Genomic DNA, 23134 nt, shown 5'->3' with positions numbered 1-23134 from the left:
CCCATAAGCAGGGATTATACAGCTGTACGCGATTCACACCAAAGCTGGCAATAGCTCTCCCGAATGTGAGTTCTCTACTTATATTATCTACTGCACCTTGAATTTTAGACATACTGCACCATTGGTCGCCTCTACCTCTTTTTTGTTTTCCTATACTGAACGGTCAACACCAGACGCACCTACCTCTACCAAGGAACCATACCCTATTAAGTATTCCTGACTATCCACTGGTATCCTAGTGATATTTTTACTGGACTATCTCTCTCCACTTGGCACAGCCCTATATATATTTTTTTCTATCTAAGAATTAGGCTTGTCCAGCTTTGGCTCCAGATGTCAGATCTTAGATGCTAGGTGTGAGTCCATCCTGAAAGTGTGAGTGTGTCTTAGTGAGTCTGAGTGAGAGAGTCTTACTCTTTGAGAGTCTGAGAGTTTGAGAGTGTTTGGAAGTTCCCTCTCTCACCTTTGTCCTTAATTTTTAAAGGAGAAGTTCTCTGTAAAGAGAACTGTAGGTGTGTCTTCCCTACAGACTATCATCTAGATTTTGGTCAGTAGATGGCGCAATTATATCACAGAAAATTCAGGGGGTCCATTTACCTTTTTGTATAATGGGTTAACTGTATTTAGTGATGCGTTTGACATCATCTTGGTTATCTTTTATGATACCTATTCGTCACAGACATGTCACTTTTCAAAGGTTTTGGTTCACTTTTATGAGACAGAGCATCTGCAATTTTGGCTATACGTTAGATTACTGACACGTCCTAACCTTAATTTCACCCTTCCTTACAATGGAACTATGTACGATTCCGTTTTTAGAAAGTAAAATGAATTACATAGTGTTATCTATCATTGGTGTGTGGTTATTAACATAGTACTATAGTACTGATTAATATAATATAGTAAGTTATATGTGGATAGTGTGTATATATATATATATATATATATATATATATATTTGTCTCTGGGTTGGTGCGTTCAACCCCCCTCCCGCTGGAGACATCATGTCCTATCTCTGCCAATTCTGTCTTAACACAAAATGTCTGCCAATATAAATATACTGACACACCCAAAAGTTTTACAGGCACTAGGCCCTTCATGGAATGGAAACTGCTGGAGATGCCAGGCCACCTATATACTCACTGCCACATAAAGTGGAATTGCCCTAGGCTGGTCCACGTTTGGGAAACAAATACAGAACATGCTCAAGAACTTCTCTAAGAAGACCCTCCTTTTTCACCAGAAAACTTCCTACTACATCATACCATGACAGCAACGTATGTCTACGATAAATTAATGACTGTACATATACTCAACACTGCTAAACATCTGATCCCTCCATTTTGACAACTAACGGAGCCGCCATCTCTGTTCCTCTGGTTCACAAGATAGAGGAAATCAGAGCAATGGAGGAGCTGCTATTTGACCCAACTACTCCTGTCTCAAGCAAACATATGCCAGAATGTTGACTGCTGAATTTCAGGACAACCCTTGTTAGCCTCAGCTCCCCCTCCTGCCCCCCTCATCCCCATTTTCTCTCATTATCTCTATATCTCTCTTCCAAGAACTTTATATATATATAATTTCATCCTAAGTGTATTTTGATATTAGTACATTTATATAAAAAAAAACATTAAGAATGAAAATATAAATAAGCATATTTATGTATATAAGACTGATACCTCCCTAGGCACATTTACAATCTGCCGGACCGCCCTTTTACAAAAAACCCTGTCCGGCTTTTACAAAATCCTGCCCCCCCCAACAAATGTCCTGACCCCCTCTCTAGAACTCCCTGCTCCCCCCACAAGTCCCAGACTCCCTCTCTACAAAAGCACTGCTCCCCCCTCTCTGCAAACCCCTGCTCCCCCATAATCACTGTCCTCCCTCTACAAACCCCTGGTCACCCCTCTATAAACCCCTGCTCACCCAACAAAACCCCTGCTCACCCCTTTCTACAAACTTATGCCCCCCCCCCACAGAACTTCTGCCCCCCCCCCCCGCCCCCTACAAACCACTGCTCCCTCCAAAAAAAAACCTTTCTAATTCCTTACAGTTGTATAAAAAAAAAAAAAACAGTATTAGCAAGCAGACTCACAGCAGATGACAGGCATGATTGCCTGCACTCTCCTCCCTCTCTACATAAGTAAATTGTGCCGCTTGGCGGCGGTGGGCACCATCCCCTCCTAGCAAGTGGCACCTTTCCCCCTTCTGGTCAGCATGCCACTGGGGCTCATGTCTGTAACTACTATAACTTCAATAAACAGATATTCACACAAAAATACATAGTAAGGAGTTACTAGTTTGCCATACTAAAAATGTTATGTTTTTACATACCCTAGGATTACGTTATTTTGAGAGGACAGTGCAGCCTTTTCATACAAAGCTAGAGAAACATATTTAAAACATTAAAATACATTTCTTAAATATATTGTATCACTGTGTTTTAGGGATTTCTATAACAGTGATCCAGAAAATCTTCAATTTATAGGGATTGTAAAAATCCTCTACTTATGTAAAGAGACTTGAGTAAATCAATAAGTAAACATGAAATTAAATGAATACATGAATTAAAAAGCCTTGCCCCATATGGTCTTAATGTAGATTTAGAGTTATGTAATTTTTTTGTAAGAGTCATCATTTTTCACATGTGCTATTTATCATTATTAGATCCACATTTTTCTGCCTTTTTGCCTCTTTTCTTGCTTTTTCTTATTTTTCCTCATAGTTAAAATTTATTTTTCACTTACCTTTTTCTTTGTGATGCTCTTTGAAGAGTATTAATATATATCACACAAAATAAAAATCCCTTATTAAGTAAACCAATTTCCATAACCAATAATTAGTTTTATTTTATAAAAATTAAAAAAACACACTATTATTTTAAGTCACTTTATAGCATTATTTATACTTAAATAATGATTATTATTATCTAACATTTCACCTTGGTAATATCACCTGTTACATTTAAATTAACAATGCTATACTTACCATATCTGTCTTTGGATCTAGATTATAAAGCACAAATAATGCTCAACACTTTTTGTAGATGCCTAAGAGAACTTTTATGGTATAAGTTAATTTTCTAAGTGTTCTTTTAATTTCAGAAGAGTTAAAATGTACTCTTATCTCTCACCTTTTTTAAAAAAAAAAACTTTATTTTATTGCGCCAAAGGAACAGAAGTGTCTACAATGCCACAACAGCAGATATAGGTTTATGAATGAATGAACAGGTATAAACATAGGTTTGGCATAGGTAACAATTGCACATTTTTTGTATAAAAAAGATACAGTTGTGGTGTCAGCAAGTAAGCCAGTCATGTCTAGGTCCTGAAAAAGTCAGAGGGTGTGCCATATTTGGGGTGTGAAATAGACATGTAGAGTGTGGTATATTTATGTTGCAAAGGCACGAAAGAGGCATGCTGAATGTTTGTAGTATAAGGTACACGTTAGACTTTAATAGATCAACTGTCTGTTAGATCCCTTGCCAGAGGGGAGGGGTGCAACATAAGGTTCAGGTACCCATTAGCTTATATTAGTCACCAGCAGGGGGTCACCACTCACCTGGTGCCACGTGTGTATCTAGCTATGCCAACTAGTGTCAGGTGAAGGTGAGGTGGATAAACAGGTTAAGATATAGCCAGAGAAGCCCTTGACTGTGGGTGCTGTATACCAAGAGATAGGAAGGTATACCCACGACACATGAGGGTGATTTGGTGAGTGTTTACTAGGTCGGTGAGGCCTATATGATCATAGGCGATAAGAGAAAACAACCTAAAGGACCACTATAGTGCCAGGAAAACAAACTCATTAGGTCCCCCACACCCTCAGGGCCCCCCTCCTGCTGGGCTGAAGGGGTTAAAACCCCTTCAGCCACTTACCTTTCTCCAGCGCCGGGCTCCCTCTGTGCTGGGAAACTCTCCACCCCTTGCCGATGTCAGGTACAAATGCGCATGCGCGGCAAGAGCCGTGCGTGCATTTTAACCACCCATAGGAAAGCATTACTCAATGCTTTCCTATGGACGTCCAGCGTCTTCTCACTGTGATTTTCACAGTGAGAATCGCGGAAACACCTCTAGCAGCTGTCAGTGAGACAGCCACTAGAGGCTGGATTAACCCTCAGTGAAACATAACAGTTTATTTGAAACTGCTATGTTTTCAGCTGCAGGGTTAAAACTAGAGGGACCTGGCAACCAGACCACTTCATTGAGCAGAAGTGGTCTGGGTGCCTATAATGGTCCTTTAAGGAAACAGAAAAGAAATCATAGGTAAACAAAGCAAAAGTTCTTGAAGGAATAGAGCAGAACATTTTTATCTTTAAGCTACTTCTGGGAGATTGCGGTTAGGCAGTCTCTTGGTATTCCAAAGAATCCTCTCTGGGTTGTAGCCCCTCAGGTCACCTCTCGTGGGGGTGGTTATTGTCTGGGTGCCCATGGAGTGAACTCGTCCACTGTGGCGGAGTAGAGTCAGGAGAGGTTTGTCCCATCTGTGTGTGGGGGTGAGATCTGAGTAACTTCGAGCTCGGTATGTTGTTCCCTGATGCGTGAATGAAATTGGGTTTGGGATCCCCCATTTATATTGGATGCTCTAATTTCAGAGCTGTTGTAAGAGGGGTTGCAGGGCCTTGTGCCACTTCATTGTGCTTCTGGTTAGGTCCAGGTAAAGAGATAGTGTGGGGCTCTCAAATGATATAGGTGTTTTCTCCAGAGCAGCCGCCAGCAGGAGAGCCTTGTCTTGGAGAAACTGAAAGCGGAGTATCAGGTCTGTGTGTGCTGTAGTCGGCGCCGGTTTCAGCAGTTGGAACATGCCATCCAGTTGCACCGCTTTGGCCTGTTTACGTGGTAGGAGATTTGCCAGCAGGCGTCTGATGAAGTGCGGTAAGTCTGACAGGCTTATAGAGTCCAGGATGCCACGGATCTTTAAGTTATAGCACCTTTGCTGACCTTCCAGGGTATTGACCTGGTCGTTGGTGGCCTGTTGCTGCTTCTGCACTTCCACCAGTGTTCACTCCAGAGCTGTTATGCTGGAGTCATGGGTGCTAGATGAGGCCTCCAGCAGTGTGACCCTGGAGGTGACTCACTCTATTGCTTCTTTAATGTAGGCCATGTCGGCCGCGATGTTAACTTTAAGTTCCGCCAAAATGCTTTTTAATAGCGAAGCTGTGTTCGGTTCCTCAGTAGTGGTACATTGAGGTTTGGGCTCAGGTGGTGGAGCATACGATGCCCTTTCTCCCGGGTCTATGGAGAAATCCTCAGAGGAGTATGAGTAACCATCTTCTCCCGTCGCCATCTTGCCCCATGCGCACTTTTGCAAGAGCCGTAGAAGTTCTCAGATGTCAGGACTGGTAGGGTCATTGTCTACTTTAGTTTTTTTGTGCTTCTGACCCATGGTTATCTCCTGTACCGGGTGAGGGTATTTGTAGCCATGTAGCATTCAAATTCTGCCCTAAAATCATGATGGGATACACCCAAAGTTATTAATATAACTTAGTGGTGTACTAGCAAAACCATTAACAGCTTTATTTAACCAATCATTGTTAACAGGAGTAGTCCCAGAAGATTGGAAGTTAGTGAATGTTGTGCCCATTCACAAGAAAGGTAGTAGGGAGGATTTGGGCAACTATAGGCCAGTAAACATTACTTCAGTAGTAGGGAATTTAATGGAAACCATGTTAAAGGATAGGATTGTTGAACATCAAAAATCACATGGATTTCAAGATCAGAGACAACATGGGTCTACTTCAGGGAGTCCTAACCTCAACATCTGAAGAAAGAGATTTAGGATTGATTATTTCTGATGACTTAAAGATAGGCAGACAATGTAATAGAGCAGCAGAAAATGCTAGCAGAATGCTTGGCTGTATAGGGAGAGGTATTAGCAGTAGAAAGAGGGAAGTGCTCATGCCATTGAACAGAACACTGGTGAGACCTCACTTGGAGTATTGTACGCAGTACTGGAGACCGTATATCCAGAAGGATATTGATACTTTAGAGAGAGTTCAGAGAAGGGCTACTAAACTGGTTCATGGATTGCAGAGTAAAATTTACCAGAAAAGATTAAAGGATCTTAACTTGGATGAAAGATGAAACGGGGCGGATATGATGGAAACATTTAAGTACATAAAGAGAATCAACACAGTAATGGAGGAGACTATATTTAAAAGAAGAAAAACTACCACAAGAGGGCATAGTCTTAAATTAGAGGGGCAAAGGTTTAAAAATAATATCAAGAAGTATTTCTTTACTGAGAGGGTAGTGGATGCATGGAATTGCCATTCAGTGCTGAAGTGGTAGAGGTTAACACAGTGAAGGAGTTTAACCCCTTAACGCCATTACGGCATTCTATGCCGTCCCCATTATAATGGGCTTTTAAGCCATTGAGGCAGCATAGAACGCCTTAACGGCTTTCTACACCAGACCCTGGGACCATGTAATCACTCACAAAGTGCGATCACATGGCTGTGGATGTGCCAGCAGGGGGACTTTCTGGGCTGTCAGACAGTCCCCCTGCTGGTGGGAAGAGCTGAAAAAAACATCAGTTAACATGTAAAAATAAATTAAATGTATATATATATATATATATATATATATATATATTTAAAATATATATATTATATATACATCTTATATATATGTACCGTCATACGTAGTGTATTTTAATGTTAATATAAGTACATATATTAGTATTAAAATACACTTAGAATGAAGTTACATATATATATAAGATATATATGAAACATATATATATATATATATATATATATACACAAACACCATATTCTGATGTTAATATATATATATATATATATATATATATATATATAATATTTATATATATGTATAATTACAATAATAAATACATAAAATAAATACATTAAAAAAATGTTAAATTCAAATAAATTATATATACACACATGTAATTTCATTCTAACTGTATTTTGTTAATAATATATATATATATATATATATATATATATATATGTATATATGTATAAATATATATATATATATATATATATATATATATATAACAAAATACACTTAGAATGGCAATCTATATATATCTATCTATATATAAAATACAAATAACCAGTAAATATATATATATATATATATATATATATATCAATACATATATATCAATATATATAATTACATAAATGATTACATAAGTATACACGTAGAATTTAAATACATATACATGTATATATAGTAAAATTCTATGTGTATATTTAAGTAATCTTTTAACATAATTATGTGATTTAATTAATTCAAATTTGATTGACGTGCCTGACAACCCAGGCAGAAAGTGCAGTGAATTTAATTCGCAAGCACTATATTTAACCGTGTAACTTTCCAAGACATCAAAAACCTGTACATGGGAGATACTGTTTTACTCAGGAGACTTCGCTGAACACAAATATTAATGTTTCAAAATGATACATTGTATTATAACGATAATATTTTCAATAAAAGTAAAGTTTTTTGCATTTTTCACACACGAACGGCACTTTTATGGACTATATTATTGTTGTTATATGTTTTACTGTTTTGAAACACTTTGTGTTCAGTGAAGTCTCCCAAGTATAACAGTACCCTCCATGTACAGGTTTTCTGGTGTTTTGGAAAGTTAGAGAGTCACATATAAGGTTTGCATTTCATTTTTTTTCACATTGAAATTTGCCAGTTTGGTAAGGTTGCCTTTGAGACCGTATGGTAGCCCAGGAATGAGAAATATCCCCATGATGGCATACCATTTGCAAAAGTAGAGAACCCAAGGTATTGCAGATGGGGTATGTCCAGTCAATTTTAGAAGCCACTTAGTCACAAACACTGGCCAAATATTTGTTTTTTGCTTTTTTCACACAAAAACAAATATGAATGCTAACTTTGGCAAGTGTTTGTAACTAAGTGGCTACTAAAAGAGACTGGACATTCCCCACTTGCAATAACTTGGGTTGTGTACATTTGCAATGGTATACCATCATTGGGGTAATTCTCATTCCTGGGCTACCACACGGTCTCACAGCTAACATTACTAATCTGGCAAATTTTAATGTGAAAAAAATGAAAAATGGAATGTGCTAAATTTGACCTTGTAACTTTCAAAACAGCGTAAAACCTGTTAATAGGGAATACTGTTGTACTAGTGAGACTTTGCTGAAAACAAATTTGTGCATTTTATTGCAGTAAAATCGAACAGTATTATGACATTTACAGCTAAAATGTCAGGTGGAACTACAAATCTTTAAAAAAAAAATCTTACTTTTTAGACTTTTTTTATTTTATTCAAAGGAAGTTATGTTTCATATATGAATAGTTCATGAGAAATTAAAGCCCTGTTTCTCCTACATAAAATGATATATAATAAGTGTAGGGGCACTTTATATGAAAGAGGTGAATTTTATAGCATGACAGGAGGCTTCATATTTGCTTAAGTCTCTCTTTACTAGAACTCCACAGCAGCACATTAACAGAGAAATAAACACCAAAGACAAAAACATAAGGTATCTATATAAGGCTCCTCCTAAGCCACCATTTCCTCTTTCTTTGCTGCTCCGCAGAACAGTACAGGTCAGAGTACCACTGCCTCCTGTTTTTACTTGGGTGGCTGTGTGTTTATTACATATTTATTTGGGCTACTTATTGCTGTGTATTTATTGCAATTCTTCTGATTTTTCTTCCATTATTTATACAGTTTTTCTGTTTCACAGTTTCCCTTCTTTCTACCGTTTTTTTTCCACCCCCTTTTCTTCGGGTGTCCGTGTTTTATGTTTCCTCACTATATGTTTTTTCCTGTTCCCTTTATTTTCTGTATGTGTTTTTTCCCTTCTTTGATTTGTTTTCTTTTTTGTGGCTGGTCGCCGGGAAGCGGTCATCCGACCGCCTCCCGTGCCGACCGCCGGGGCCGCGGAGAAAGACTCCTGCGGCCCCACGTGTGGATTCCCGCCCGCCGGCTTTTGCCGCCGAGCGGGACTCATCTCCTGCCTCCCTGTCCTGCTCGCGTCGCCGCTCGCATTGTGCTCTCCAGCGGCCGGCGTGGAGCGGGTACAGGGAGCCTCATGTGCCCAGAGAGCTTCTGCTAGTGAGCGTTTTTTCCCCGCGACCACGTGGTCGGAGCCGGGGCGCACGGCTCTGGGCTGGGCATGCCGCGGGATTTCTCAGCGCTTAAAGGCGCTTATCCCCTGCTGTGGTTCCTGTTGTGCTGGCATAGAGCAAAATATTCAGATGGCTTGCAGGTTGGATAGGTAGTTTATGGATAGGCTTAAAGGCGCTTATCCCCCTGTTTGTCCCTTGATTTGGTCTGCCCAATCCTTTGCCCCATCCCCCGGTTGGGGGTATATATTTCAGTTTGTCTTTTCCACAAGGTTTTTCTCAGCGCTTAAAGACGCATATCCGCCGGGTTTTTCTCAGCGCTTAAAGGCGCATACCCCCCTGTTTTCCCATGGTTTGGGCTGCCCATTCCTTTGCCCCATCCCCTTGGTGGGGGTATATATCTCATTTTTATTTTTGCTCGGTGGGGGGATAGCTCAGTGGTGACGGTATCAGGTTACCCCACATGGTGGTTTCCCATGGGGTCCCTGGTTTCAGATCAGGGTGCCCTCTACTGGTACCATTTCTGTTTTTTGTGCAGGTTTCTCCTATTCCAGCGCATGCTGCACTGTACTATAAATTATCCATGCTCTACTACATGCCGCCTTGAAGGCTCTAGGACTGCTTGCTGCAGTGACTTTGCATGCACCCTTCATGGGCCCCGTTGTAATTACCCTACACCACACCGACCTGGGACTTATCTGGGGACCCTGTTTCAGCTGTACCCTACACAACCTAGTGGCCAGGTTATTTCTGCATGCCTCCTAGAAGGATTTCCTGCCTCCATGTACCACTGGGCCGGTGCCTCCCGTGCCCATATATTGGCCGGCTTTGTCCGTGCCCCTATGATTGGCCTGCTCTGTCAGTGCCCCTTGATTGGCCAGCCTTGTCTGTGCCCCATGATTTGGCCTGCGTTGTCTGTGCCATATTACGCATGCTACTGGCCTGGCGGCTCCATTCCTGGACCCCTGTTATTGAGCCGGCATGCGTTAAGACTTGCCTCTGCCAATTATAGGGGTGCGGCCCCTACTGTCTGCTGGGGATACCTGTTATCTATCTCCTCGGTATCACCTACAATCATCTCGGACATTATGGAGGCCTTCTGCGCAGGAGCAGAAGTTGCAGGCATTGATTAATGCGGCGGTGTCCGCCACCGTGGAGACAGCCCTGGCTAGGGCCCTCCCGCAATCATAACCGGACAGGGGTGCGAGAGGATCCCCCTGCTTGGCAGACGACTCGGCTGAGTCAGACTCTCACGAAAGAGAGCAGGCAAGTGCGCACATGCGCTATTGGAAGGGTGAAGGCCCTGAACCACGCTCCCGGAAGGACAAGGCTCCGGCGATGCGACATGGTTCGAGGTTGTCGAACCTCACCGGCCAGGCGCCCCCGCCTTTCGGGCGCAGGGGAGGTGGCCTCCTTGCCCCCCCCCTACATTGGCCTGCTGGAGGAGTGGCGGGCAGACCAGTCTCCCTCAGATGAGGGAGATGATTGGGATGAGGACCGTGGGGAGGGTCCCGGTTGGCGCTGGGTGGATGAAGACGCGCCGGCGACAGAGGCCTCCACGGCGATGCTGGGAGACGATGTCTATTGGACGCTACAGGAGTACATCTGTTTAACCCTCGGTCTATCAGACGCCACAGACCCTGGGAATGGTCACTGCCCGGCCACTCGGCACATTTCGTGCACTACTGGATCCGCAGATCCCTTAAGGGGAGGCCCGCGAGAAGCTGCGGGCGGACTACCCCATGCCCATCCTGCCGGACGAGGTGGCAGCGGCCCCGGATTTTGACCCCTGGTGGCCTCGTACTTGACTCCTATGGGTCGGGAACCCAGGACAGCCTCTGCTAAGCGCAGGATAGACAACGGGATATGCTGGGCCCCTTGCGCAGGACGTTGGTCCTGGCGGATGAGGTCTACATGGTAGGTACGAACCTGGACCCAGCCATCATGCGAGATTGGGCACTATGCCCCATGTGCCTTCTAGGCGATGCTAATGCGGTGCTGCACCGTACGCAGGTAAACTACTCTGTTCCGTATGGACGCCAAACTATCGGAGCTAGAATCTAAAGAATTTGGCCCTCTGGCAATAGGACCTACTGTGCAGGGTTCCTGTCATTAGGGAGCTACAGGAACGCATCAATTTTGCTTCCCTGGATAAAGCACAGTCCTCTATAAGGAAGGTGTTTCACTCACTGTTATCCCGGCTGGTATTCGGGCCCCACGGATCCCGTGGCCCATCTTTTTCTCCCACCTTACCAGCCCAGACCTCCCTACACTCGGGGAACGGGGGCAGGTCATGGAGGCTGTGCTAGGGGACGGGGTACATCCCCTGCCGCTTTCGGCTCACCCCCTATTACATACAGGCGGATTGTTTCCCTGCAGAGACAGATGGCAGGAAGTGTCTTCAAATGCATGGATCCGTCAGACGGTACGGGGTTAGGCCATGGACTCCCCCTCCCCACCGACGCAGGTGCAGACTCTGCTCGCCCCGGGCGCTATCCAGCGAGCCCAGGATTTGGGGGGCTTTTTTACCAACTCGTTTTTTATAGTAAAGATGAAGTCGGGGGAATTCCGCCCGGTGGTCAGTTTTCGGGACTGGAACACCTTTGTTGTCTACACCCACTTCAAGTTGGAGGGCATTCATCTGGCCAGAGGGCATCCGTTTCCTATTATTTCTGGATGATTTGCCGGTCCTATGCGAAGATCCATCCAGGTTCAGATCTTACACGCGTTCGGCGACATCCCTGTTGGAGATCCTGGCATTCGCAGTTCATCTGAGGAAACCGGTTTTGGTACCTTCCCAGGCGGTAGAGTTTTCTTGGGTGTCGTAGTCAATGCGACGTATTGCGTTCTCCATCTACCTTTAACACTGATGGCATCCGCCCAGGAGGTGATGAGAAGGATATTACGGCAAGTCCGGATTCCCCGTCATATGCTTGCTCGTTTGGTGGGACTTCTCTCAGCCTCGATACAGGCGATATACCCGGGCCCGCTACACCACGGGACCATGCAACGGCTGAAGACCCCTGTTCTACGCATGTGACCCTCTTCAGACTGGAGGGTTTCCCTGTTCCCGGACATGAAGGCCGGACTGAGCTGGTGGTTTCTGCACGTGGCCGCATGACTGGCAAGGCAATGTTCAGACCGACCCCGGATTTCATTCTGGAATCGACTGCAAGCCTTGGGGTTGGGGTGCCACGTACACGTCCAGGTCCGCGGGTGGCCCGTAGCCGGACAGGAATCGGAGTCCCACGTCAATTGCCTGGATTGATTGCGGGTTCGTTGGCAGTTCGGAGCCTGGCAAATAACCTGTCGGGCTATTAAGATCTCGGCGGTACAATATACCGACCGCTTGGAGGCGCTCGGTCTCGCTCACTGGAGGTGACGAAGGAGATTTCTGGCTTATGCTTCCAGCGCAACTCCGCATTACAGGCAGAGTATCTACCGTGTGAGTCGAACCTGACGGCGGATTCGTTCTCCAGACTTTGGGGAGGATGCCAGCGACTGGGAACTCTTTCGACCCATCTTCATCGTTCTCGGGCGTCACTCGGGTTTGTTCATGGCGGGTCTATTCACCTCCAGGACGACCACCAGATTCGGACGTGCTTTGGTTGGCTCCCTGATCCAGCATGCGCGGTGGTGGTCGCGCTTCGACAGGTGCGGTTGTTTTTCTCAGGAAGCATAGGTGTTCCCTCCGTTCGCCTCTATCCCCCGGGTGTTGCTTCTAGTTTGTGGTCGACGGGTGTCCTTAGTGTTGCTGACTCCGCTATGGCGAGATCGCTCGGGTTCACGGAGTTTCTGGATTCTTTCTGTCGGGATCCTCTTCTCTTACCGTCCTCTCGTATACTCCTCTTGGACTCTTTCGGGAGTGCCTGGTATGTCGAGGCGTCGTCACTATCGGCCAGGGACCTTCTCCCTGAGCTCCCTCGAGGAGATGTCTCGAGGAGATGTCTACCTCTCGGCATGGATTTCAGAGTGTCCTTGGTACTTAAGACAGGATACTGAACCCTTTTTTTTCTGGCCCGTGACCAACTTGCTGAGTGTCTTGTCCCTCCTCGATGATTTGGGACGGTTGTGTCGTCTGGTTCTTGTAATTAGTCTTTTATTTAGACGGCACGTGTTCCGTTTGGAGGTTTTTCCCACCGGTCAGGACCCGCTGGTCTGCAGACTTCTACGTGGGATGAGGCTGGCACGTCCCCCGGGCCTATATACTCTTCCCTCTGGGAGGTAAGTATGGTTTTAGCCTTTTTATTTCGGAATTCGGACGGAGTTCCTTGTTTTTTCCCTTCGCCAGTTTTCTACTGGGTTTGCCCTCTTGTTGTGTCTGGTTTAGTTCAGACGTGTTTCTGACGTCCGTTCCTTCGCCACTGTCCAATCTCGATGGATGAGATGATTATTGCCACTGGCAAGGGTGAATGCGACTCTTGGAGTGCATTCGGTTAGCGGCGCTACTGCTTCCAAGTTTTTCCTTGATGGGCGTTTCTCCTCGGGACGTTTTTGTATGTGGCGGTCCGGGCCCGTGTGAAGTTTTTGCGTCAGTTTATTTTGGACCGTCGGGCTATGTTTCTTTTGCTTTGCTGTCGGAGCGTTAAAACAGCAAATATGAAGCCTCCTGTCATGCTATAAAATTGTAGATTATACTAGCTTTAGTGTAACTATAATCTTAATTTTATTAATGACAGGAGGCGAATATTTCCCACCCAGTTTGGTTTCACCCCCCCCTGTTTTGGATGGATTGCATTGATTGTATTTCTGTTGATTTGTCTGATTATCTGGGCTAGGTTTGGTAGTCTGGGGTGATGTTGTGGGAAGTGCATATTATATTGTTTTGACGGTCGTTAGTGATGGATTTCATGTCTTTATTCTATCGGTACTGGATCGTGGGATTTATGTTTTATCAGTACATTTCGTTCACTAATCAGTGTTTTCGACTCTGTTTATTTCGTTTCAGTTTAATGGTTCGACTTCAGTTCATAGAATCGGCTGTTTGGCAGGATGAAGATCAAGTTCATCCATTATCCGAAGTTTTTCCAGATGGCATTCATTGTTATGTTAAAAAATGTTTTCTTTATTTAGTTATTGATATTGTTGTGTTACTTTGTCGCAGCGTGAAAGAGGAAATGGTGACTTAGGAGGAGCCTTTTATAGATACCTTATGTTTTTGTCTTTGGTGTTTATCTCTCTGTTAATGTGCTGCTGTGGAGTTCTAGTAAAGAGAGACTTAAGCAAATATTCGCCTCCTGTCATTAATAAAATTAAGATTATAGTTACACTAAAGCTAGTATAATCTACAATTACGGTTGAACAGACATATAGTCAAATTCCAGTTTTTGTTTACATTTTGTTTTGTGTACTATTGACTCCGTCCTGAAGGGGTTAAGCATGCGTGGGATAGGCATAAGTCTATCCTAGATATAAGATAAGGCCAGGGACTAATGAAAGTATTTAGAAAACTGGGCAGACTAGATGGGCCGAATGGTTACCAGCCGTCACATTCTATGTTTCTATGTTTGTTTTGCTTTACACCATACCAGTTCTCTCTTGCTGCACTCTCCTGATTGACTGTCCCTCTGATTCCCACAGAAGGACTGTGTATGTCAAAGTAATGAAGATGAGAGATAAGGGCTTCCAGTATGCAGTTACCTGTTATGTACTTCAAAATTAACTGAAGGACTGTTTTGTCTTACATGCTTGTCAGAAAATGCTAAAATATGGCAAAAGACAAAGCTTAATTAGATTCCACTTAACTTGCCTCACAGTTTCCCAAGAGCAATTGTACCCTGGAGCAATCAAACCACTATAAATTGTAATGCTGGTTAAGCATAATGCTTACCAGCCAACAGTCCCTTATTAGGCAAAACAGTCTCAATTTGAGGGTCCTCTCCTACTATTACATCTTTTTTCCCTGTGTTCTATTTCGTGGCATACCTGAGAAATATTTTCAGAAAGTGGAGCATGAGCTCATAATTAGACGCACTTACACAGTTCAAAGTAAGCCAAAGCATTCAGCCCATGCAATGCCTATGTGGGTTTGGCCAGGTCAAGGGCTAGCCAGCCTGGCTTTCATGCACAACAGACTAATATGCCACCTTTCCAAGGAGTATGCTCTTTTCTAGGCAGATTCACCACTTATCAGAAGTAATTTATTAAAAATTAGGAGTAAAAGTTCTAGAAAATGCAAGGTGTAACGTGGCTGTTAAAAATAGCCGCGATTGCTAGATGACCAATATAGATTACTCAGCAATTCGGCATTCTCTCTGGGCAAAGGTTGAACATGCTACATAGCACTATTAGAAATTAATTAGCTTAGTGTAAAAGCAATTAATTAATTAATCTCTGTGCTTCCCTTTTGGGTCTTCTCTAACCTATTTAAAACAATAAACCGCATGAACATAATTTAAACATAGTAAACATAATAAATATAAATGTCATAGATCATACTAAAAAAAAAAAAACAACAAGATAAAAGAATAATGATTCAAATTACACCCCAAACAACACAACCTTTATAAGACTAAATATGAATTGTCCTTTTTTGTAACTTGTTCTTGGTATGTACATTATCAGCCTGGATAATACAACACAGTACAACACAGCTTAAATAAATGCTCAGCTTTGTCATACAATTGGCTGTGGTGCCTCATAAAATCGATGTTAAGGTTAAATAGTAAATAGCATTACGAAGTTCTTATTGTGTATCAGTGTTCTTATCATCTCCAGCAGCAGCAAAGTATCAGTATGCAACTGTGAATCTGCTAGCTGTCTGCAATTTTGTCCTGTCGCTCATAAGTGTAATAGTTCCTTGAAAACACAAAATTGAATTGTGAATTGAAATGTGAACTGAACATTTTTTTTATAAAAAAAAACTTTGGGGGTAAAAAGTGCAAATTTTTAAAAATTCGCCAACTTAGTTATGTTGACAGAGTGACTATTTTTGCCTGTATGGCAATTCTGTTTACAATTCACAACAGTGTGACATTTTACTGAACAACCCCCCACGATGCTGCATTTTATTTACAGGAGTCTCTGTCAAGACGAAATTTTAATTTTTGACTAGCCTTACTTTTACTTGAAAATAAGACACTCAATTTTCCATGTGGAAATAGCATTTTCCTGTGTAGCTTTTTTTCCCTGTTCTAGACACCATGCCAAAAAAATTATGTTTGGAGTGAAAGGCCCACTGTATGGTTGGAAGCATACTGTACTGTACGTCATCATTCTTACGTTTTGTAGCCTGTCTGCAAGCTTCTTGAATGTTCTTAAATGGTACTTTGTAATAGTTCCAAACTCCTCTCCTTCCACAAGGGGTCTGGGTTATGTTGCAAGATCGCTGACTGTGTTGACGCTAAATACAAACAGGACACATTATATCTATTATTAGAGACAGGGTGTGTACCTAGTCATGAAAAGATGCCAAACTAGTTATTTTGGCTTGCTCAGTTTCTTTTGATAAATTGTATTCTTTGTAATCTCTAATGTAGTTATTTTCTCATTAATAAACACGGTTCTATAACCTTGAGATTGAAATGTAATAAAACAAAAATAAATGTTAAAAAAATGATGTATGCATGTATCTAGCGGTTATTTATGTTGCTGTGGTATAGTGGATAAATAGGGCACATAAGGCACAGATAACAAGAGATTTATTTTAAATGTTGGTTGTTTGTCTTTATATACGTTACTCTTTTAATTGATTTCCAAAATTAAATGTATCAAGTTTATTTGCTAAACCAGAATTTAGCTGGAGAACCCAAATGGCAGAAGTTCAATTGGGTAACTGTAAACTAGTTATTTACACTACAGCTGTATAGCTGTCAGGAATACAAAAACAATGTTTACATTAAAAAGCCTGCAGGGACAGACTATAGACACCAGAACAACTACATTAACCCCTTAAGGACTGGACTTTTTTTGCGATGTTGTACATTTGCGACCAGGCATCTTTTTACACTTTTGTGGTGTTTGTGTTTAGCTGTAATTTTCCGCTCTCTCATTTACTGTTCCTATACAAATTATATATTGTTTTTTTCAGGACAAAAGGGGCTTTCTTTACATACCATTATTTATATAATCTCATGTAATTTAATTTTTAAAAAATGAAAAAATATGATGAAAAATTGAAAAAAATACATGTTTTTTGACTTTTATGTGAAAAATCTTTTATTCATCTACAAAAGCGAATGAAAAAAACTGCTAAATAGATTCAAAATTTTGTCCTGAGTTTAAAAATACCCAGTGTTTACATGCTTTTTGCTATTTTTTTGCATGTTATAGGGCTATAAGTACAAGTAGGATATTGCGGTTTCAGAACATATATTTTTAAAATGTATCAATAGTGACATTGTAACGCTATTATCTGTCATAAATCGCTGAATAACACCCCACATGTACATATTTTTTTTAAAGTAGACAACCCAGGGTATTCAATATGGGGTATGTCCAGACTTTTTTAGTAGCCACTTAGTCGCAAACACTGGCCAAAGTTAGCGTTCATATTTGTTTGTGTGTGAAAAAAGTAAAAAACTAAATTGAACGCTAATTTTGGACAGTGTTTGTGACCAAGTGGTTACTAAAAAAGACTGGACATACTCCATTTGCAATACCTTGGGTTGTCTTCTTTCGCAAATGGTATGCCATCATGGGGGTAATTCTCATTCCTGGGCTACCATACGCTCTCAAAGGCAACGTAACCAACCTGGCCATTTTCAATGTAAAAATATTTGACCCATATATTTGACCCTGTAACTTTCAAAAACGCTATAAAACCTGTACATGGGGGGTGCTGTTATACTCAGGAGACTTTGCTGAACACAAATATTAGTGTTTCAAAACTGGAAAATGTATCACAACAATTATATCATCAGTAAACGTGCTGTTTATGTGTGAAAAATGCAAAAAAAGTCACTTTCACTGACAATATCATCGCTGTGATATGTTTTACTGTTTTGAATCACTAATATTTGTGTTCAGCAAAGTCTCCCGAGTAAAACAGTACCCCCCATGTACAGGTTTTAGGGTGTCGTAGAACGTTACAGGGTAAAATACAGTGCTAGCAAATTAAATTCTCTAGACTTTCGGCCTGGGTTGGCAGGCAGGTCCCTTAAATTGCAATCAATAAAATAACTTAATTATGTAAAAATATTACATAAATACGCACGTAGAATTTAAATATATGTGCATATTTATATATTTGAAGTCTACGTGTATATTTATATAATTATTTATGTCATTTTGTATATGGACATATGAATAGTTCGTATTCTTTTTATTTATTTATATATACATAGATATATATACAATTTCATTCTAAGTGTATTTTGATATAAATATATATATATTAATATCAAAATACAGTTAGAATAACATTTCGTATAGATATATAATTATTTTTTAATTTTTATTATTATTTTAATTTTTTTTAATTTAATTTAAATTATTTATTATTCGTATTTTATAATAATATATATATACAATATATATATATAGTTATTATATATATTATATATATACGTGTGTAAATTAATTATAAGTGTATTTTTATATTAATATATGTACATATTCATATAAAAATACACTTAGCATGACATTATATATATGATATATAGACATATATTATATAGGTATAATATATGTCTATATATCATATATATATACACATATATAATAATATTTTTTTTTTATTAACTTTCACTTTAAATTTTTTTTATGATTTTACAGTTGCAGGGAGACTGCCTGTCAGCACAGACAGTCCCCCTGCAGGCAGAGACTAGGACACCTATTGTGACCATGTGGTCGCCCTGTTGGGCGATCACATGGCCCCAGGGGTCCTAATCCGCCATGGGGAGACTGTCTGGGCTGCAGGCAGTCTCCCCACAACGGGAGCAATGCCGATCGCCGCCGGGGGAACGACGGCGATCGGGTAAGTACATTTTAAATTTAGGACGGTTCAGGACCGTCGTCGGTCGGCAAGGGAAAAATGCCGATGACGGTCCTGAACCGTCTTGCGTCCTTAAGGGGTTAAGTAATAGTTGTTCTGTATACCTTTAAGAGATTACTCCAACCACCAGTGATTTGAAGTTGTAATGGTGGTAAGAGTCTGGATGTGCAGTGTTTCAGCTTAAAACATTGCACATACTGAGTTATTGTCACTCTCTCTCTCCCTCCCCTTGCCTTATGAGCCTGTTAAATCCTCCAATCAAAGGCTTCTCTATGAAAGCCTTTATTTAGACTTCGGTACAGCTCCAGTGAAGTCATAACTGAGAGTGTGAATCATAACAATTACTGTATAACAGGTGACAAAGGGTTGTAACTATATACTGCAAAGTGATTAACTCAGCAGTGGGACAAAGCTATGTACAGTACAGTGGTGAACTCAGCAGACAACCCAGAAGCACTATTACACAGCATCCTGTGAGGTAAAGACTTGTGCAGGAGACGAGGAACAAGATTGCCAGTCAACAGGTTTTTTTTTACAATCTTTATTTTCTTTTGTCAGTTATGCCACAACAGTAAGACGGGCGAAGTTATATCATAGATAGCAATAGCACATCATTTCAAAGTGTGAAAATTGCAGAAATACAGCCTTATATAACTGAACAACATTGACTACTGTTATTACGCAGTTGAGGGTGACAAAGTCAATCGACAGGTATGATCAAGAAACTTCACTGCCTCCTGGACCATCTTGGTAGATAAAAATTAAAAATAAAATTTGGCTGGAGAAGGAGGAGGCGGAGCTTAGCCACTGAAGCAACTGGTCGCAAGCTATTGTAGCTCCAAGCTAAATGCAACTGAAAACCCGCTTTTTGAAGCCGAAAACGCCACTATTTGGTTGCTCGGATTTCTCCGACGAGCTGTCCATGGACGGGGAAGAAGTGGTCTTACCGGCCCCAGCAAAGCCAAAGCCGGCTCCATCAGCTCCGGATTCAGCACCTGTTACCACCGCTGTGCTTAAAGAGCTCCTGGCGGACCTGAAAGCCACCCTTCAGGCGGACATAGCCACGATCAGCGGAGGCCTACAGGGCCTGACAGGCCGTATCGTAGTGCTGGAAGAAGCTTCCCAGACAGGCACACGCTGCATGGACTCAATGCAGCAGGAGATCCGAGAACTGCAGAAGCAGAACCAATTGTACGAACGCCGCCTCGCGGCACAGGAAGATATCTGACGACGGAACAATTTAAAAGTCAGAGGGATCTCGGAGGATGTCCCGGACGCAGAGTTACCGCACTTTCTGAGGAGACTCATGGCCGCCCTTATGCCGTCACGCCAGGCTAAAGCTATAGTCCTGGATGGCCTATTCCGACTCCCTAAACTGGCTAAGGCACCAGTAGCTGTCCCGAGAGACTTGGTGGTCCACTTCAGATCTGGGGCCGACAAAGCAGCAGTCCTTGCGGCCCTTAAGGGGATATCCCTATATCAATTTGAGAACATGTCACTAGCTTTCTACCAGGATCTCTCCAACAGCACACTGGCCTGGCGGAGGTCCTTCAAACCACTTACCTCGCTCCTCCAGCAAAGAAATATACGCTACCGCTAGCGTCTATCTCGCACCCTCCTTGTCATGCACGGAGACTCCACGTACCCGCTTCAAGACCTTCAAGACGCAACAGGACTATTAAGTGACCTGGGACTGCCGCAAGACAGTCTGAGCAATATGGGCCAAACCACCGCTCTCAGAGCTCCACACACATGGAATCCGGCAGCAGTTATCCCGTTCACCCCACGGAACCCCATGAGAGACTCGTATGCTGCAACAACTACCTGAGGATGGTCACACATGCAGCCTTGCCTTACAGACTTCTGCTTAGTTTTATAGCACATTACCTAAAACTCGCTATGCTTTGTAATCATATAGGTCTTCTATTACGCTAAATATGAGGTCCACCTCGACAGACTGAATACATGTATTCACTATTTCCCTACACAGTGCCCCCTTCCTCACCGACACCACTTTACTGATAACAGGGGGCAACATGGGCTCATTCATATTTCTTTGCTGGTATGTTCACCGGCTCAAGCTTACTGGCCCTCACATCCGTACCACATGGCACTGCAAAGCGCAACCTGCCCTTACATACACCCACCTGTAACCTGACATTACTGTGTCTTATCTATATCACAGGCGCAACCTAAACACTCCCCATTCATGTAGTGGCTCTAGTCCTGCACCAGTCTGCATTATTTTATAGCTCGCTACGTTGTCTGATATTAAGGGGATAATCTAAATGGAGCTTCCAAGCTTGTCATATAGCCCTTGGAAGCTTGAGTAATTTTGTCCCAACTCTTACACGACTCAGTCGCAAAGTACTCATCCACCCTTCTTGCTACAACAGACAACGTACTTACATTCTCTTATTATTATTGGTTTTTATTGTTACTTGTCTATGTTACTATACTTGTAAAAATGTACATTTGTCTGGACTGGCATAGAAATATGCATACACACCTTGAAAGACCCACCTTGGCTAAGCAGTCACATGCTGTCAGCTGGCCTGGACTGTTGTCTCATCATTTACCGACCAGAGTTTAATGTATCTAGCCTAGCTGTTTTGTGCCCTCATTTCTAACGTACACTACACTGCTATTCTATGATAAATAGCAATAGACACGTTGTTTTACTTGTTTAAAAAAAAAAAAAAAAAGTCAGTCAATGTTTCAGTCCCAGCTTGGGACTTTCCTCAGAACTCTGGTTAAAAAGCTTATCGTTTTTACCAACTAAAGACTTTGAGTATGAATGAGAAAAAAAAAAAAAAAGAATTTGGCTGGAGAACCCAAATGGCAGAAAGTATAGGGTTACCAAGGCAGGGTAGTGCTGGATTAGAATTAGGTGGTTATTGCACTTAAGAGAATGCAGCCATTTCCAAGCTGCCAGAATCATCAGTTTGTCATCATGGGCATGCCCAGCACAATTTATTAGCGTGTGCACCCACGGATTTAGATATATTCCAGGAATCCCATGAAACTTACTTTATTTTGACTAATTCAAATCTCCAGGTCTTTCCATCTGTCTTGCAATACTCACAGAGTGTTAAAGAAGTAGTCTAAATACCACATACTCTCACATGTAGTGGTTATAATGCTGGTAGACTTTGCTCACTTTCTCTAGTTCTGTGTCAAACCAATTTTGAGCAGTTTGACAAAAACTGGGAGTTCATCATGCATCCATATCCTGTCCCAGAGAATAAGGCTTCACAGCCGAAACGTCTGGGTTTTTATTTCACCTGCTCTTGGTCAGTATACCTTTTTAATGGGTGATTGCATTTAGCACTTTATTACTGTGGTTTTTGGTACTATTAGTGGGCTATGCACTATACTGTGCACTTTCCTTCTGTTAAGATATTCTGATGTACTTTGTATGTATGAATAAACTCTTTTTTTTTTTGAAATTTGAAATTTTTATTTTGTAATGATAACAAGTAAAATGGGGTACAGAAAGAAGAGAGGAAGGGGATGGGGTGTTACACAATGAATACATCAAGTCAATTCAGTATACAACATAACGATGTGCAATATAATACATAGCAATTTACAGTACCTAGCGGTTTACAGTATGGGGTATCACAAATACATTCAATATTTTGTCTTTATCTAGGTAAATTGTCATTACATGTCAACATTTCAACATTATTAAGTGCGTTACGTGTTTGGCTCAGTATTTCTCGTATCCTGTCACAGTGTGTTACTCCATTTCTTGACTTGGGTCTGCTTAAGTATGTAGAGTTCTAGGTAATGGTTTGTATCACTCTAAGGTAGCGGCTTATGGTAGTGATCTCTATTATCATTGACTACGCTTTTGGTGGGTATAGGATTGCTAGCCACGGACTCCATGACTGTTCTATGTGTTTCGCCTTCGTGTGGGATTCAGCGGAGAGCAATTCATATCTATAGTATTGGTGTAGTTTGTCCAACAGTTCTTTACGCGATGGACAATACGTGGTTTTCCATTGTTGGGCTATAAGTGTTCTGGTTGCTAATATGACGTGAGAGGCTAGTGTCTTAGCCGCTTTATTCCACAGTGGTGGGAAGAGCATCATAAGAGCTA

The sequence above is a fragment of the Pelobates fuscus genome, chromosome 6 (genome assembly GCF_036172605.1).
Source record: "Pelobates fuscus isolate aPelFus1 chromosome 6, aPelFus1.pri, whole genome shotgun sequence".
Lineage (NCBI taxonomy): Eukaryota > Metazoa > Chordata > Amphibia > Anura > Pelobatidae > Pelobates > Pelobates fuscus.
This window is presented reverse-complemented; position numbering follows the sequence as displayed.